The sequence below is a fragment of the Anthonomus grandis genome, chromosome 7 (assembly GCF_022605725.1).
Source record: "Anthonomus grandis grandis chromosome 7, icAntGran1.3, whole genome shotgun sequence".
NCBI lineage: Eukaryota > Metazoa > Arthropoda > Insecta > Coleoptera > Curculionidae > Anthonomus > Anthonomus grandis.
The window spans coordinates 25332580-25351381 of record NC_065552.1 but is presented as its reverse complement, the minus strand read 5'-3'; positions in this window follow the sequence as shown (position 1 = coordinate 25351381).

The window sequence follows — 18802 nt, the reverse complement described above, 5'->3', positions numbered from 1 at the left end:
TATTAGAAGATTTTCCCCTTGCAACCCGCCGAGATATGTATTTTATGCATGAAGGAGCCCCACCTCATTTTAGCCTTGCTGTAAGACACCACTTAAATAATACTTTTGAAAACCGTTGGATAGGTAGAGGAGGATCTTGGCCTCCTCGGTCTCTCGATCAAACGCCATTAGATTTTTATCTATGGGGACACCTCAAAACCTTGGGGTATTCCACCCCAATCGATACTCGGGAAGAACTGATCCAAAGAATTACATTTCATTGTGATAATATAAAAAAGAATCTTGGGTTATTGTGGCGAGTGCAGCAGTCCTCGATTCGTCGTGCCCGCGAATGTGTTAGAGTTCACGGAGCCCACGTCGAACCTACTTATGAAGTTTTTAATAATTAATTGTTTATTGCTCGTATTGAAGAATTTAACTTTTGTTTACATATTTGGTTCTTGGCATTTTTTTGTAAGTTGTTTTTTCTAATTTAAAAACATACACTCATCATAGGTTTTTTTTAATTATTTTGTAAAAGTATTTTTTAGGACACCACTGTATTTTTAGAAACATGTATTATTTTAATTTAAATGACTTACATCGAAATTTCTCTGTTCTTTAAATAACTAGCGTACTTATCTCATTTAAAAAAAATAAAAAAAAACATTGGCTCGTTTATTATTTTTTTTCTTCAAAACGGTTCATATTATCGATAATGAACAAGAGTACCTTTTTTTAGCCTAGGGTTCAAGGTATCCAAATTTATTTTTTTTAGACTTTACATACAGGGTGTTAAAAATATACGCATTAAAGTGTACAACCTAGTCCGCCTCTGGTAAAGTAAACAAGGTAAATGTATTTTAAGGATGTCATTTTAAGAGGTCCCTAATAGTATTCATCACCTAATATTTTTATTAAATTCTACCAAGTAGTTTAAAAGTAATTTATGGAAAACCAATTTCCAGCAGCGGTCTTTAGGAGGCTGTAGCTTCGTAAAAAAGACCTGTAGGAATTATTTTATAGGAACGTTCGGTATTATTTTTCGATTACAATGAACTGTCTATTTAAATGAGATAGGAATTGTCTCTAAATAAATTTGTTAAAAAGCTTAAATCCTTTATTGAGTAAATTTATAACTACATTAGAAAATAGTTTAAATATTTAGAACTAGTCTTTTATTAGTTATATGTTAATTATTTACGTTAAACAAAAAGTAACTACGATTCCAATGCTAATGAAGCATTGTTTAGAAGTTTTTTAATGTATTCGAGTATTTTAATGTATACATAAAGACAACCGTATACTTAAGAATCTAGATGTAAGGAAAACTATATTTGTAATGTTAATATTAATTTTGTAAATTGATTGTAAAATTGATAAATTGATATGATGTATTTTCAAAAAAAAGATAAACCGGGAAACAATAAAACATTACCAGAAAAATGGCAACCATTCTAGGAGATGTTTGCTTGTTCAAAAGCAAATTTTGTTAAGCTAGGACCCTTTGTTCACCCAACAATCACCCAAAAACATACAATAAAGATCACAGAGAAAAAAGAGAGATAGGTGTTTTGAGATAAACTTTCTTTTTCAAATGCGGGCATTTTAAATTGTTACGATAACAATAACTCACTTACATAAAAATTAGAATTTAATGTTTGAGAACACACAAAAAGGACGCTTCGAAGTTTGAGTGTCATGTTTTAGTTTGGCAGACAAACAGTATAGGATTTTTGAAGGAGATCTTACAGCACGTAGATCCTAGACTAGAAATCGGAAAGGAAGTTATTCCCGAATCGCTCAAAAATATTCCATTAGTTCAATATAATGCTGTTTACCTCCAGCAAGATGGTGCACCAAGTCATAACTCTACGGTCTTAAGGGCGTTTCTTAATAATAACTTTCCTGAAAAATAAATAGGTACCAACGGACCTGTTAGATGGCCTCCACGATCTCCAGATCACATAATTAGACATTTTCTTTTATGGGGTGGTATACAAAAAGAAGCATTTTAACCACGATACGACGCACGGCAGAACATCTAAAGGCAATACATTTAGCCTTTTAAAATCTGCGAAGGAGACCAAAGATTGCCAATTTTGCGTTAGAGAAAATGGCTGTCATTTTGAACATTACCTTTAAAAACTTGCTTTTTCTTTTTTGAATACAGTTTTTTTTTGTATTTATTATATTGTTACCTTATGCTATAAAACTGTTGCTAGAAACTTACTGTTATAAACAAACTCTCAAATATTTAGAAAATGCTTTATAAAAGATACCTTGTTGCTAGGTATTCAATTCTTCGTTAGTAATATGTAATATCTATTGTTTATTATTGGTATTCATGATCTACTATTAAATTATGCATCTACATTTAAAAATTGTCATTTATTTACATATTTATAAGAAAAAGTGCATATTATTATATATTTTGAAATGGTAAAAAAAATGCATTTTTTTAGTCTAGAAATCTACAGGGCCATTTTAAAAGCATAATTATGGTTTATAAATCAAAACTAGAAAATTTTTAACAAAAATTATCTACGCCGCTGTATTCTATAGAGAAAAATCTATAAGAGTATTATTTTATCTATTTGCTAAGTTAAATATTACGAGGAGGGATCCCAAAATGCAATATCTTTGAAAGTTTGCTGTATTTTAAAAACTAAGAGGGCTATGAAAATTTTGCTAACGGCATCTTTAGCTTTATGAAAAAGAAGTGGCACAATGTCACGAAAACCGCGTCTCGTTAACGTTAAAAATAACGGAAATACTCCGCAAAAGTACCCAAAATCGACACCCTGTATATTGAGGTTTACGCAAGATATTGCTACATGTTTTAACAGGTTAATCCAGGGTTATCCATCCATTCTGGCATTGCTTCAGACACTTGATTTTAGAATCTGTTTGTGATATTGAATTATCGCAATGTTGAAAGTTCTCCCTAGGAATCTGAATTAATAGACTATTCATCAAATCTAACTTAATATATTTTTATTTGTCATACAACTTCATAATCAAGTTCTTCAATTCCCAGCTAGACATAATTATCAAAGCCAAAAGTTTGTCTATTTAAGTCTTTTGTACCTTAAAAAGGCTAATATAGCCCTTGCGGCTATAATATCTATTACTTTTAACACCTTGAGACATTTCCTTTAATAATATCTTTACTTTGATCCATGCTCATTATCAGAGTTGATTCTCCAAAGATGAAGTTGATCATACTTTGTCAAATGATGTCATTTGAAAATAAATTAATACTTAGGTAGGTATTCCGGGAAACCAATACAAGTTCACAATTTTTAGCAATTTGCAGAATGCTAAGGTTTGGTAGTACTGAGTATTAAACGCAATATAAATTTTGGTTTTTGTTCTTAATACTCAGATATAAATAAAAATAATAATATTGCTTTATTATTAATAAATTTAAGATACAGATTCATTTACCAGTTCCAAAATTCTAATTTTATAGCCTTTCATGTAGTTTTGCACCTAGATAACTGAATGCCTGTATGTGCAAATGAGAAGGATAAAGTTTTCTCTTAAATTTACAATGCTACTTAAAAAAGAAAATTTATTATTATATTTTATTCATGATTATTTTAGTTATTATGACAAACAGAAGTAGATATTAGGAAAAAATACATTATTGTATCCTGTTTCTATGCCCATCAATTTATTATTTTAATAAACAGCAGTGCATTTTGAAATATAAATGTTTTACACTTGAAAAATATTAACTTGTGTTATATTTCTAGCTGTTACTGGTATCACATTATATAGTTTTAGAGCTAAGTAATTAAAATATTTTTATTACTTTATTTTGATTTTTTTATGCGTATAGATACAGCTTGTTAGAATATACAATTTTTAAATATTAAACACACTATCATCACACAAGCTATTAGTGCTATGTAATTTACTTTTTTTTTTAAATAACTTTTAGAATGTAGTTCTGCACAATTTTTAAAGGTCGTAATAAAGTTGATAAGTTCCACCCCACACTTCTTTATTAAATAATACGGATTTATATAATAAAATAGTAAAATTGGTACATAAAATTTATAAAACAACTTTCTTATTTTGGATGCAGCATTATTAGATAGAATCTTTCAAATAATTTTTTTTTATTTTGCATTAAAAATAAAGTAAGTTTCATTTTTAAATAGTGCATACCGTAGTGGATTTCTCTGCTTATGTCGCAAATAAATTTATACACTTAATAATTTTTTTAAAATAAAATAGGTCCAACAGACTAAGTATAGTTAAAATTTCTTCTTTGTGTCGTAGCAGGTAAAGCCTTTAACTTATTTAGACCTCACCCTCTCGTTATCCTTTAGGGTTATTTCTCCGAGATTGAATTTCTAATATGTTCTGTTTTTGATTAAATTTATGCTTGTAGTTTTAGTTTTCGGCGAGGTAGAGAGACCTCGGTTAGAGGAATTTTAGCCGGGTAAAATTGCCAAAGTTTGTTTTAAATTACCGCTCCATGAATTATTACTTCATGGATATATTTTTCGACAAAGTTTTCCCGGCTAACTTTTCGGACAGTTCCAGGCGTACCGTAGTGTAGTTTTGTCTGTGATGTGCCTTTTCTATGCTTAATTTAGAAAGAGAAACAAATTTGCCTTTACCCCGGAATTACGTCCGGAAAATAATTAGAAGTTTGGATTATAGTTTAATTAGAATTTAACGTAACACTATGAGTTCTTCTTACGAAGATTAAAACAAACCATTGTTGTATAATAATATGCAGGGTGTCCTATAATAAGTGGACATTGACTAGGCAGACAGGTTAAAATAAAGTGTTTGTTTATTATTATTATTTTTTATATATTATTAGTTTTTATCTTAGCAAAATATTATTGGTTTTCGTTCTACATGAGGTTGATTTTAAAAGATATTTATTTTTATTAAATATAAATAAATATACAAAGATATAAATCTTTGAAAATTTAATATCTATTAAATAGATAAATATAAAATTTAGTGTACATTTATTATTTGGGATTAGTGATATAAATATGATATTTATTTTACCATTACTATTAAATGGCGCCACATCCTAATTGTGAGATAAAATCTAATTTTAGCCAATAATTTAGGATAACCAGGGACAAAATTCAGCTAATAATCAATATAAAAACTAGAAGAAGAGTGTGGTTGACTAATCCTACCTGCTTATGATGTACAAAACTATTCATAACTGATTGTTGATAAATCAGAAAAAAAAAATTTATATTTCTATACACGAATTTGATTTTTTTGTATGCATATTAACCTTGTATATCTTAAGTAATGAGATATATTATGAGGATATTTACTAGCGTTTTGTTGCCCCTATAAAATATCATTACCCGTCCTGCAACGAACCTAATAAACCATAAAACAGCTTAAAATCTCCCTTTTACCGGCCACCTATTATTTTATTTAAAGAGCTATTTTGCCGTTTAAGGGCTATTTCTCTCGACTCGAGCGTAGTTAGGGACTGCTTGGAATCTGGCCAATTTAAATGATAAAATACGCCTATTAGCTCTAAGACCCTGAAAACAGATAAATTATCCCTCGGAGGGGGTGTAAGTTGTGTAGATTTGTATAATATTTAAGGGGTTCAATCCAAATATACCCTCTACAAATTTTTAAAAGTTATTTAATATTGAAATGGTTACTAAGGTCTGTTGTTTAGTTTGTTTCTAAAATTTAACAATATTTAAACTTTATAGTAAGCCTCAATTGATTATCGATTCTAGTTTGATTTGTTAGTATTTTTTTTGTTGCAGAAAATTCAGCAGCAAAATAAGTGTTTTAAAATAGATGTCTACGAGATCGAGCCAGAAGATGAAAACAGAAGAAATATTTCGCAACAACACACAGTATTTAAGAACCAGGACTTGAAGAATATGATAACAATAGTCATAATATTTGAACTGCAAGAAAAAACTAGAGATTCGTTGTTGAAGACATTGTAAAGGGTGTTTGAATAAGAGCGCAAGATTTCTTTTTTTGTAGGGACGTATTGAAATATTTTTTGATTTAAAAAATATCCATTTGGCAATTATCTATTAAATAAATTACCTTTAAAATACTTAGGGTACGCATATGCCAGTCAAGACGTGGAGGCTGACGAAAATTTAATAACGTCGTTGTATACATGTGGTGTTATTTCCTTAATACATCGTCTAAATTTGGCATTCAATGCTTCGACGCCTGCAGGCTTATTGGCATAAATTTGTGACTTCAGATACCCGAGAGCAAGAAGCCTAAAGGCATTTAATTGCAAAGGCGTAGAAGCCAATTCTGGTAACCAAATCGAGAAATGACACGACCAGGAGCAAACTCGTGCAATATCGTCAATGTTTTATGGGCGGTATGGCATGTGACACCGTCCTGCTGAAACGACATATCAAAATCAATAGCTTTCAAATCAGGCAACAAAAACTGTGTTATCAAAGTACGATAACGTTCGCCATTCTTCGTTTGATAGAAGATAAATGGTTCAATTGTTCTTCCAGACAAAATACAGTAACAGGTCCTAGATGCATTGCTTTTAAATGCATTAAATGCAATTCATGGATTTTCTAAGCCCCAAATGGACAGTTTTGGTGTCCAATCGAGGTGAAAATGAGCCTCATCAATGAAAATTATTTTGTTCGCAAAATCAGCAAATTGCTCAAGATTCCAATTAGTTAATTCTTTTTCATGGCCTGTTGGCACAAGTTATTGAGTCAGTTGCATTTTGTAGGCATACAGCTATAAATCTTTAGTAAGAATTAACTGAATAGTGCCTGTTAACATGTTCACTTCTCATGCCCGATGACGAATTGACGTATCTGGTCTTTCTGTCACACTCTCGCGAACTGCCATGATGTTCTGTTCTGAACGATCTCTACAAGCTCCTATCACTTTCATTCTTTCACATCACTTACCGAACCATTACTTTTAAATTTTTCGATTATTTTCTTTTCACAGTAGGTGAATTAATAATATTATTTTAACTGAACATTGAACCTACTTTACGAATAGTAGCGATTAAACTTTCAGAATTTCGATAATAATTTTTGATAATCAGGACGCATTATTCTACCGTGTAATGCTCCATGTTTACTAACTCCCATCTATCAAATTTCGATCTGTCACATCATAATCATGTGACATTATGATTGTAAAATGTGGCGCGCAATTCAAATCTTAATGAAATACCTTTATTTGGGAGACCGTGAGAAGATCTTGTACATAAAGATCTTTTGGTGAATTGTTAAGCTTTACCGAGGGTTATGACTTTAAAATGGCCAAATGGGCTGCTCCGGTCTGAGAAATTTTGTGTAATCATCCTCTAAGTAATGCTCAGATATATGGCCCTAGCGTAGCTCGGTGTTAGGAACTCCCTAATGACGTCTTTTTTAATTCATTTCTTCTCCAACACTCCTGGTAAGACATACAGATGACCCCAGCTACGTTTACCTTTGCTAGTCCATGCCAGGTGCTTCTGAGCATCTTCGGAAGATCTTATTATTGAGTAGACTCTCAAATGACACGACAGCGACACACTTAACTATACTAAATAGTTAATGAGGGCGTACCGATAGTTTCGTTTACTCGTCAATAATACCTTACGTTAATAAATACCAGCATAACCTTCATGTCGAAGCACCTAGGCAAGCAGAACACGGTCATCCTTCTTCACCAGCCTTGTTTATAATAGTGCTTTTATATCCTCCAAGTATAAGCAGCTTAACTTTTTGGCCGTAACAGTCTTAATGGTGGCTCTGGTGTTCAAGCAAAATAAATTGATTGTATTGCAGTGTTCACAGTTTAAAATTTTCTATCCGCACTCAGCGAATACTTCAGCTTAAAAGACGGTAACGTGGTTTCTAAGCGTGTAGACTTGTTGGTTTACGGGGTTCCATCAGAAACGCCTGCATTAAGCCTGCATTAAATTAATTTGCCAACCCTCTCTGCTTGCTATATGTGTCAGGAGACGCTTAAAGTCGTCTGCCACATTTGTTATATGAAGAGAAATAGATGACTTTTTCAATATCCAGATGGCCAGTCTCATTGGTGAGTGGTTCTTTAAGGACAATCTGTATACATTCTCATAGCTTTGAACTTTATCGCAAGATTAAGGGAAAGAAGACTTAAAATAGTCTTAAGGGCTATATATGTACCTTGTCTATATAAGTATTTTCTTTTCAATATCGTACTACTGGACAGCATAGGTAAAATTGAAGAACGTTGACGAACTCATTTTTAAAATAACAGTCTAAGTCTATCAGCTTTTTATTGTCCTAGAGCTTTGTTATATTCTAGAACCGATGTAAATCATGGCCTTTTAGCTTTTATAATTAATATCAGTATCTTCGTGTACCCTTCTGAGCTTCAAAGATTTCTCTCTAGTCTCGTTTTATTTTTAATATAGTCTTTAATCCTTGTATATAGTTGCACTGTTCCTCAGTTGAAAATTTACCTGGAAATCATTCAGTCCAATATATTTCAAAAGCTGTAAATGCTACTAAAAGAAGGAGATCTTTTAAACTCTTTATACTTTTTATACTTTAGGTATATCTGCTATTGGATCAGGTCTAGAATTATCCATCTGCCGTAACGACAAACTGACTTCTTTCTAAATTACAAGGTGAAAGATTTAGGCGATCCAGTACTTGGGGTTTAATTCTCCTTTTCCTTTTCTTAAAGGAATTTAAACCAATATTTTAAGGAGTCATGGGTACAAAGCCCTCCAATCACTCAAACTGCAAGAATAAAATTTCTTATTAAGAATTTTAGCCTCTGCTAAATCAAAGAAAAATAATTTTGTTCTTTCTCATCAGATCTTATCTATACCTATTACCAAGGGATTTTACTAAACTTATTGGAGACGCAATTCTTTTCACTAACTATCCAGTTCTCTTACAGCTCCATTGCCGAAAGTCTGCTCTTTTAGTTTGCGGCCGGAAAAAATGAATCACGCAGCTTTTATATTTTCTAAGAATCTTCTAGGCTCACACATTTTTTTTTACCCTTAACAGCACTTTCTTTAAATTCATGTTTGCGTTATATAGCTGCATGCTTTATCTTATAAGAACTCTTCTGTATTGATATACTCTCATGTTTTCATGGAAAGAGAAATTACAAAAAAAGCTGGCATCTTAAATGGAAAACACCAGACTTTTCATGTAACTAGATTAGACATAATAGTTCCCAGATGAATTTTGGGCTACAGCAAGACCTTAGTAAATGACAAGCTCGTGACTGGACTAGCCGAACATCCATAGCCCTTAATAGAAGCTCAAGTACTGGATGACACTGAACATATATATTAATTCTTGAGTAATAAAACACCTGATAGAGACTTAAGATCAAGTAACATTTATCAGTGTCAAACTAAAAGCAGTAGTATAGTTTACACAGCCTTAAAAAAAAATTCCAGATATTTATTCTTCTTGTTTCTGTTTGCCAACTAAAATCAGCTTAATTAGTATCGGAAGCGAAATGATATGGAACGTTTCCACCATTCAAGCATGCATGATCAAAATTTCTCCTCCATTCTTGCGTGACAAGACTGTCAAGTTTACTTACTTAAGTCTGGCTTGTATAATATCGTTACTTATTCTCCTTTCCTATACGGGCTCATGTATTTGGAGTTCTTGCTTTGCTCTCTCGCTTCCCGCTATTCCTCAAACTTACTTCCGCCATGGTTTCTACGTTATTCGAGGGGTTATACAGGGACGGTTTGGGCAAAATTAAATATAAAATTACTGCTAAAGGTTATACAGTTTTAGACCTTATTCTTATCCTTATCCTACAGGGTAAGAGTATGAGGGATTCGACATACTCTTTCAGCAGTAAGTAAATCTCATATCTTTCATTTGAAATTTCTCTAGTAATTTACTCATGAAATCGATAATGTGAAATAGATTTGAACATTTTTCCACAATTAGAGAGCTTATAGCTAGAAGTTTTTTTATCAGTGAACTATTTATCATATTATCTAAACTTATTTAACTTATTTTCCTGGAATATTTCATGTAATTCCTTAATTCTTAAGTACGTCCCTGTCCTACGCCTTTTCCACCCTAAAAGCTTCCAAAATGGCTTCCATGCAAATTATTTAGAAAACTTAAGACAACGTTCGCAAGGATATTGAGTTAGCGCTCTCATAAAATTTCAAACTATTCTCGTCCTTATTTTTGACCGACTTAGGGGCGAAAATTGTACAGTTTGGAAAGCTAATTGATTTTATATTCCGCTTCTGGCCTTGGTTTATGCAGTAAAATTATTTCCAAGCTTGCGGTGTGGATCGTCTCAAATACTTTAACGGTCAAGCAGTGAATGGAGTAAGAGAAGAAAAAATTTGGAAGAGGAATTTTTTTCCAACAGCATTCATTATTTATTTAGTATAATAATTAATGAATATTATATATAAATTTATAATATATAAATATAAATAACTATTTTATATATATATATATATATATATATATATTTATTAATATGTGCAAAATGAGCTTTTTTATGAACAGGAAGGCCGTAGATACTTGCGCGACTTATCTCTGTTAAATATTGCTTACAGAGTTCATTTTTGACATTTCGGTATCCTTTGTCTTTATTCTTATATTTATACGAAGCTAGGGTTTAGTCAATTACTAACAAGCAAGTTGAGACCGCATCATATATCGGTTGCCAGTAGCCAAATCGAGAACGCAGCTTATACTGATTGTAAGGAGCCAAATTGAGAACACAGCATTCATATTTCGGTTTAAAAAAGTAAACTCATAGAATTCATGAGTTATGTTATAACTAAGGCAACTAAAAAAGCCAAGCAGCTTTGCTATAAGAGTCTACGTCTACGTCTAGTGATGAACTGAGCAAACGTTAAGCGCCATTGTAGTTCATCAAGTGCTCATTGTTCCACATTTGTGGCTTTACCTAGGTATAGTTTTAGCCAAGAGATTGCAGACGGTAGCTGAGATTTATAGTAAGCACAGTCTAGATGGCATGAGAAACCCATTGGACCTTTCTTCTTCTAATTTTGAAGCAATATTATTCGAGTTTAATGAACTGAATATTATTGCAAGTCGACTCTATATACTGTAACGATATTGTAAACACCGAGAAACCAGCCGATTTTCCGTCATTTGAAAATGACATAAGTGGCACGCCGCACGACGTCTCGAACATTAGCGAACAGTCTTCCAGTGCAGCGTTCTGCTGAGTATATAATATTTTGCATCGTCGATGGAAGTCAGTTGTTATTAGTTTAATGAAGTAAAGCTCGAAATATTAGCGCGAGATTTAAATTACTTGTAAATAAATGTAGTAAAAATAAATAGTTGGCTGTTTTCGATTGTTTTAGGATTGAACTTCTTAGAAAGTTCTGCCAACTTTGAAGCTAAATTGCTGGAAAATACTGCAAAAGTTAAAGAAAATTCTGCAAAACTAGAAGAAACCTCTGCCTCGCTCACTCATTTAAAAAGTGAACTTGGGGAAAAGCTAAGAGAGAATTATGTCAGGTTGGAAGAAAAGATTCTGGGAAATAATACTAATTTAAAATGTGAGCTCAAATAGAATCAAAGGAATGATTTTTTTTATAAATGGAGGACAAAAGTGAAGAAGTTCAACACGGAATTATAATATTGGACCTCAACACTAACCGTGAGATATGCGCTATAGACCTTCAACAGTGGACAACAATAAGAAAGCTTCTGGCTGTACAAATTTTGTTGGGCTGATGCCCTTCAAACCACCTCAATTTGATGTTACTACATCCTAAAATATTTATTAGAGTCAGTTTGAAGTGGCTGTAAAAGCAAATAGTTGGTCATCCAAGGAGAATATTACTGCCTTTACGTTAGCCTTGAGAGCAAATGCTGCTTCCATCCAACACCTGAAACATGTCTACAATACGCAGCTGAAAAATCGATGTCGAAAATCAGGGAAGTCCAGGAATTTGAAATCGATATTACACGTTTGCTTCGATTGATATATTCAGATATCCAGGAAAGGATCATTAGGCAGTCCAAGCATTCCGGAATGGATTCCGCGATGGTGAAATAAGGCAGGCCTTACTACTAGCACATCTACGTAACCCAGTATATTCACTAAGACAAGCTCTTATGTTTGAAGCTGCTAAGAACACGAGCCAGGCTTATGACTGGCAAATGATTTCAGGAGAAGACGACTTCGAGAAATCGGTTAAGCGGATCATTAGGGAGATGAATGGAAGAGGCAGACGCCAGGGTTAAGGGTGAGATCTTGGAAATGTGGCAAGGCAGGTCACATAAGAAGACGTCCATGGTGAAAGAAAGATCACGTTCATCCTACCAAAACCCACATTTGAACATCCTGTAATAGTGACTGAGATAAAGAATGAGGTAAATAAATAAATAGCCTTTGGTACCAAAATAGAGTGGGATCGCTTTGAAGGGTTGCATTAATAGCGTTACCAACGACCATATGGTAAAATAGTCATGTTCGAACCTGCAATACATGACGAGGATGTAGGTTGAGGGATCGCAGTATGTGTATGTGCTGAAAGGCGTATTCCCGCGAGGGTAAATATCAATTATCCTGTGTTGTTAAAAAATGGCATGGAGTTATGACACTGCTCTGCAGTTTCACCAATACTTCGACATTTTGCGGCTGTGGACAATAACCGATAAGCCATTTCAAAAGAATTAGACGAGCTGGTATCGCCATCGAGTAGCGATCTAAGGCCAGACCAAAAAAGGAAGCTAAGACTAATTCATAGATATTGAGATATTTTCGAAATAAGGAAGAAAAGGAGGAGCAACGTACTTAAGCATTAAATCAATACAAAAAATGCTCGTCCCATTCGTAGACAGCTCGAAGGCTACCATTGGCTAAGAGAGAGGAGGCTGATATGAATATTGAAATTTGGGACAAGAAAAGCGTCACAGAACCATATGTTTATGGCCTTTACCGGTGGTACTGGTAAAGAAGAAACACAACTGGATGAGATCTTGCGTAGATTACCAAAAAACGTGATTAAAAAGGGCAGCTATCATCTTTCTTGCATTGGTGAGACTTTGGACATTCTGGCTAGATCAAAGATATTTTCTACGCTAGATCTGAAAATTGGATACAGGCAAGTTAAGTTGGCCCCTAAAGATCGGAAAAGTACAGCTTTTAGGATGCATGCTGGATTATGTCACTTTAATATGGCTGATTAAAACAATTTTAAGAGGACTATCCTTGAAGACTTGCCTGATTTAACAATAATAACATTATTGTAGTGAGAAAATTCTTTTACAACCACATGATAAATCTTAAAAAAAATATTTCTGGGACAACAGGGATATGGATTTAATTTAAGCTTAAAGAAATCTAATTTGTTTCAAAGAGCTAAGCAGTATCTGCGTCATGTCGTTTCAAGTCAAGGAGATGCTGTTAATAAGACAATAGCCCAAACTGTTAAAGATTGGTCAGTTTTCAAAGACAAGCATTATATACGTAGCTTCTTGGGATTATACATTTACTATCGATGCTATGTGAAGGGATTTGCCAACTTCGTAAAACCATTGACCAGGCTGAGAGAAAGAGAATTAAATTCCAATGTTTCGTAGACTGACAGAAAGCTTTTGGTCATCTAAAAGAGGTTCTGACCAGTTCACCGATTCTGCGCTATCCCCTACCTGAAGGAAAATTTTGTACTGGGTACCGATGCTAGCAATGTGGTCAACAGAGTTCTTATCTGTTGTTCCAAATCTAGGATGGTCAAGAATAAAAATTCGTTGGCTGTTTTCGTGAGATGCTGTCTAAACTAGAGTGCAACTGTTGTGTCACTCACCGAGAGTTGCCAGCTGTTGTAAATGCGATGTACAAGTACCTTTATAGGAGAAAGTTCTTACTGTAAATTGACCATGTAGCTTTGAAATGGCTGCAAAATTTACAAATTCGGGGCAAGATTGATAGGGATGCTGCAGGAGTTGATACTGACTTTGATACTGAACACAGAGCTGGAAAAATCTGTGAAAAATCAAAGGCCTTGTCAAGAAGACCCTGTTTAGAGGACTGCAAATATTGTCAGCGGGCATAGAGGAAAATGCTCAGTTGTTACCACCATCGTAGATAATACTTGGCAAAATGCGGATTTTTTAAGAGATGCATCGTTGTGCCTAAATGTCGGATTTTGGAGTTGCAAGAAGAAATCCATGCCGAAGTGTTAGGAGGATACCTTGGAGTAACAAAGGCCCTGGAAAAAGTGAGAAAAAGATTTTACTGAGCCAATAGTAAGGCAGACCTAAGGATCGGTGCAGAAAATGCGTTGTATGTGTGGCAAGTAGTGTGCCGCAGAGAAAGCAGAAGGTTTTGATGCGTCAGTATAATGTTAAAGATCCCTTTGAAATTGGCATTGCTATTGACATTGCTGGTACCCTTTTGTCAGATTTCCTTAATTTTGTTGTATTCATAGCTTGCCTGTATCTAAAATAATTGTAAGTGTCATTATCAGCCTTCCATTTTCTGTACATTTCTCAGAAGAAAGGATCATTTTATTGTTATTAAATTTTTGCCTTCTGATAAATGATTCAAGACGTGTTCTTGGTGCGTGATTTGAAATGGCTTAACATGACTGACAAAATGGTTACTCAATATTGTTATAAAGTTTCATTAAATTACATATAAGAAATACCACAATTCCCTTTACTATAAAATTAAATTTCGTTATGATCTCCACGATCAAGATTTCACAAGTAAATACTTCAAAACACCTTTTCCGCTAGAAGGTAAAGCTCCTGAATACACAAAATACGACATCTTTTGCCTCAAAAATAAAATTGTTTATTATTATTATTTCGTTACTAGTAATATATAGGTAATAAAATATATTAAAGCGTGCCATAAGTTTGCCAATTGTATGTTACGCAATAAATTATAATTTAAAATTTATACTAACTCAATCTAACTTAATCTAGGTAAAAATCTTTGTGCAAACTGTTACCATCCTGTCAGAACCTTCGCACAAACAACTTCTTCGTTTTTCTCTCCAAGTTTCACGATGGCATATGACATCAGAGTAAATTGGGGAACTTGTAATGAAATTAATTTATAACTTTGCCATCCTTTGCACGGTTTCTGGCGCAGAAGGAATTCTCTAACGCTGCTGTTAGTTACGAGCACTTTGACGAAAAAGCCACGTAATTATTACTAGATGTTTAATAATGACTCTAAGAGCGCGACAGTTAATATAATTAAAAATACCATTCTAAATATAGAGATTTAGGCCTATTATTAAAATCAACATTTTGATAGTAGAGTTTTTTAATTTTTTTACTACTAAGAAGTTCAAGGGAGTGACATCAGATGTAAATTGAGACAGTACCTCCCAGTTTATTAATCTTTCCAGCGTTCGTATTGCACAGTGTGGCCTTTGAATTATTATGTTGAAGAAGGACGCCCTTCCTATTAACACTCGCTGTATACTTTTGGACTAAAGATCAGTTTGCTTTACTATAACCAAACAATTCCTCAAATACAACGTCGAACACACCAAACCATTTTTAGGATGGAAACTGGGCTTCGCAGTACTCCATAAGTAATTATTTGAAGAGAGCCATCTACGCTTTGGAATATTATATAGGATCTATTTTTTGTCTTTGGCGATAAAACAATCAAAAAACGATTTTATACGATGCTGTTGATGTAATACGTTTTTCTTTGTACACTTGCTCTACTTATTTTGAAAACTTGCTGTAAGTATTCTTTGTAGCCGACCAAGGTTGGTGAAAGTTTCTTGATTGTTTAACATAGATGCGTTGCTTCCACTTGTAAGTGGTTATTTAATGCTGTTGATGTTCCTGATTGATAGAAGAGGAACATCCCTATTTCATACATAAGAGTGCTAGTTTTCTGCTAGTACAATTTCTAGCATTGAACAAATCGATCAAGTAGGTTTAGGCGTGACTAAAACCAGATTCGAAGTCATTATTTTACAAGTCATCGAACGTGCTATATTAGTAACTCTAAGATTACTTGATTTAATTACAAAATGCTAATGATAAAGCTCTTGTACGTGGAAAAATAATTTTCAAATTTTTATTTACGGTCTGAGCTTAGTAACAATATTAAGCGGGCGGGTCTTAAGGAAATACAAATTTGTGCCATATAAGTATCGACCAGTACACACATCACATGTATAAAGCTTGTATGGTGAAAATCGGAATTGTATGTCGGCCATCTTGCTTGGCAAAATTGACAGGGAGTTGACAGGGGGACAGACAGTTGTTGACATTGACTGATAGAACATCATTTGTCATTGTTATACCATTTGAGTTTGTTTTTCATTTCAATGAATACTGGAAGCGTGGGTTGAGTTTGCTATTTGTTTGGATGTTATTTTAAATTCATGACTTTTTTCCTAAAAAGTTCTCATTCAATATTGAGAGTAATGTTTTAATTGATTTATAGCAAGCAATTCCAGGTTTCTGGTAAGAAAATCTGATTTTATTTATTACTATTATGTGTTTGTATTGTCAATCCTAAGTCTTTAATAAACTCAAATTCAGGCGATTTCAATTCAAGAAGTTTTACTTTTCAAGTATTTAATTTTTACCTTGATTAATATAAATACATATTACAAAATGTCTGGCATCTCATTTTCTTTTTCTCAATTAAAAAGTTCATCAAAATTTGCATGTATATTTTAAGTGATTCTCATAAATACAGTAAGAAAAGATTTTTTTAAGTTCCTTCAGTCCCCATTACGAGAAAAACAGAGAGAGACATATACAATGTAAATTTTATTTATAAGACTTTAAGCTATAGAATTTGTTTCTGTCAGTTCTTTCCAACAAATTTTAATAACGCTGATACTATCGATACTGCTTACACTACGATACATATTTATTTAAACATTTATTTTGTTTATTTACACTTTTTTTTTCAAAGGAATCATTAAGTAAATTTATTTATAAGATTTGCACTGCCTATTTCTTTGATTTTATTTCATGCTCGTATCATACAACTTCCTGTTTTCACTTAGACAAGACATAGGTATAGAGACTAAGAGAGCTGAGCACCCAGAATGAATGTTTTTTTTTTACTTGTGTTTTTTTTAAGAGTTTCTTTTTATTTTATGTAGACATGTGTCTTTTAATTAAATTTTTATTAATATTATAGTTTCATAAAATGTTAGTATTATAAGAGACCAACAAATATATACTATGTATATGTTTATATTAAAATAAGTTATAATAACTAAGTTGTTTTCATTTTCAAAGAGTTTATTTTATTTTGTAGAGAGATATATTGTTCCTTTGGATAATATTGTTATAAAATTTTTAATTAGTTTTTAACATTTGTTTAATTTTTCTTTAGAAAACAGAATCAAGTACCTACTAAACAAGGATAATTCATCATTTATGGAATATATGTTTGTGTTAGTAAAATAGAGATATTATTAACCTAGTGGTAATGTATTTAGATGTATGATAAGAAAATAGCACAAACATTTTTACAGCCTTTTCTAATCTATTTAAAAAATAGGGTAGTTCAGTGCTAACAAAATACTTTTAAACATTATTAATTCTATTTTATATAAAGTCTGTTATAATAAATTATTGTAAATTAATTATATCATTTTAAGTAATTTTTTTTCAGAAAAATTAAATAATAAATGTATTAAAGCAAAACATTGTTTAATTTCCATTTTGTAATTAGTGTAAAAATGAAATTTGATTTTCCGCCCTAGTTTGGCCACGCTTTTCTACCATTTTGATTGGTCCAATTAGGCACGTCAAACTGTCAAGTTAGTGACAATAGTTTCCGTTGCCAAGCGAGAGGACGCTAGCTGATTTGTCAGAGAAATTTCTCAAATCAGTTTATATGCAACAACCACTTATCTATATTTTTGTGTTTTGTGACACACGTTGATGCCTGACAATAACGGAAGAAGATATAGCATATTTTGCACATACAAAGTATATTTAGTCTATTGGTCCCAAGAAAATCTTTTCCTTACTTATCTCAGAAACTCTCAAAAAAAATGTAGTATAAACGTTCGGTGCGGCTAATAGGAAGTCAAATAATAGGACCTGTATTGTATGATGATACTTTGACTTGAAGGAGATATGTTGACTTTATAACATCTGCTGGAACATTATTTGGATGATGTTAACTTGGAGAGACGGCAACAAACCTATTTCCAACAGAATGAAGTACCTACCTCCCCATCAACAAAATGATTTTAAAATATTATTTAATAAAAGGATTGCACACGTAGCTTGGATTGTTGACCACCTAGCTCACCAGATCTAACCCCTCTCGACTTTTATTTTAACTGTTGATGAACTTCAATCGCATGTTGGGCAAATAATTGGATCAATAGTTTATGTGTGCTCAAAAATATATTGCTAAAATTATTAATATCGCTGTAACTTTGTTATTTTTAGGTTTAGGCTATTAATGTAAATAAACATTTTTATTAAGAAAACTATTATCTTTTGATTTATGTAAAAATATAAAGGGATTGTATTTTTTGTTCTGTTTTCTTAAAAGAATCCTACTAGTTTGCTAATTTAACCTATCCTGTATCTTAAATATTACTAAAGATACCTGTAGTACCGACTTAATTGAATGCACCCTGTATATGATTTGTAACTTGAAATATTGCACTAACACAACCAAAACCCTTTCGAAAACCGGACTGATATATAGCTATGAAATTGTTGTCATTTAAAAATTCAAGGTTCTGTTTCTCCATCTTTTTTTCCAAAACTTTGGAGAGAACGAAAAGAATACATATAGATTAAATTTAAATGAATTCCGTGTTTTTTTTTTTATTTTTTTCAAGAGAATTACATTTGCT